Consider the following 1,001-nt stretch of genomic DNA (forward strand, 5'->3'; position numbering starts at 1 on the left):
GGGGGGGTCTAGTGGTTAGAGGCAGGGGGGCTGGGAGCCAGGACTCCTGGTTTCTATCCCAGCTCTGGGAGGGGAGTGGGGGCTGGTGGGTTAGAGCACGGGGGGGCTGGGAGCCAGGACTCCTGGGTTCCATCCTGGCTCTGGAAGGGGAGGGGGGTCTAGTGGTTAGAGCTTGGGGGCGGGGGGCTGGGAGCCAGGACTCCTGATTTCTATCCCAGCTCTGGGAGGGAGGGGGGGGGGCACAAACGCTGAGAGCCAGGACTCTTGGGTTCTCTCTACAAGGGAGTGCTGTCTAATGGTTAGAGCAGGCCAGGCTGGGGCCCTGAGTCCCCTTACCTTGCTGCAGGGGCAGCACCACAGCCTGTTTCCGGGCCCGGGGTGGGGCCTTGCTGTGGTGCAGGGGCTTGGGCTGACAGGCCTTGTCCAGCAGCGCCGCGGCTTCTAGCTCCTTCTGCCTCTCCTTCAGCTTCTGCAGGGGAGGCCACATCAGTGGGGAGGCACAAGGGGTTTGGGGCTGGGGGTTCCCCAGGAGCAGGGTGGGGCTCTAGAGTGCAGGGGAGCCAGGCAGGGCTCTGGGGGGCTCACTCACCTGCAGCTCGCTGCGCGTCTCCTCCAGCTGGCGCAGCAGGGCCACCCGCTCCCGCCGGGGGGTGCTGAGCAGCGGCAGCCTCCGCCCAGCCCCGCCCTGCTGCTTCTCCAGCTGCTCCAGCCCCAGCAGCCGCTGCACCAGCCTTGGGTCCAGCTGCTCCCGGGGGGGAGGGGGGGGGGGGGGGGGGGGGGGAGAAAAGAGGAGACCATTAGCCCAGCAACTCCCCACCACGCTCCCCTGCAGGGCTCCCAGCCCCTCACCTGAGCGGCTCGGCCTCGGGGGGCTCCTCCTTGGGGGGTCTCTTGGCCCCAGGGCTGGCACCCTCACTGCCGGCTCCAGGGTCCTCGGGAGGTCTCTTGGCCCCGGGGCTGGCACCCTCACTGCCGGCTCCAGGGTCCTCGGGAGGTCTCTT

General features: G+C 69.3%; 1 long non-coding RNA gene across 1 annotated transcript; it reads right to left on the reverse strand.

Annotated features, from left to right (window-relative positions):
- Nucleotides 1-109: 109 nt before the first annotated feature.
- Nucleotides 110-748, reverse strand: LOC115271459. The gene is made up of 3 exons (XR_003899963.1): nucleotides 590-748; nucleotides 337-469; nucleotides 110-140 (listed from the first exon to the last, which is right to left on the reverse strand). It is a non-coding gene; the product is annotated as an uncharacterized LOC115271459 (long non-coding RNA).
- Between the last annotated feature and the right edge of the window lie 253 nt (nucleotides 749-1,001).

The sequence above is a fragment of the Terrapene carolina genome, unplaced genomic scaffold (assembly GCF_002925995.2).
Source record: "Terrapene carolina triunguis isolate 2854851 unplaced genomic scaffold, T_m_triunguis-2.0 Scaffold23353, whole genome shotgun sequence".
Classification (NCBI taxonomy): domain Eukaryota; kingdom Metazoa; phylum Chordata; order Testudines; family Emydidae; genus Terrapene; species Terrapene triunguis.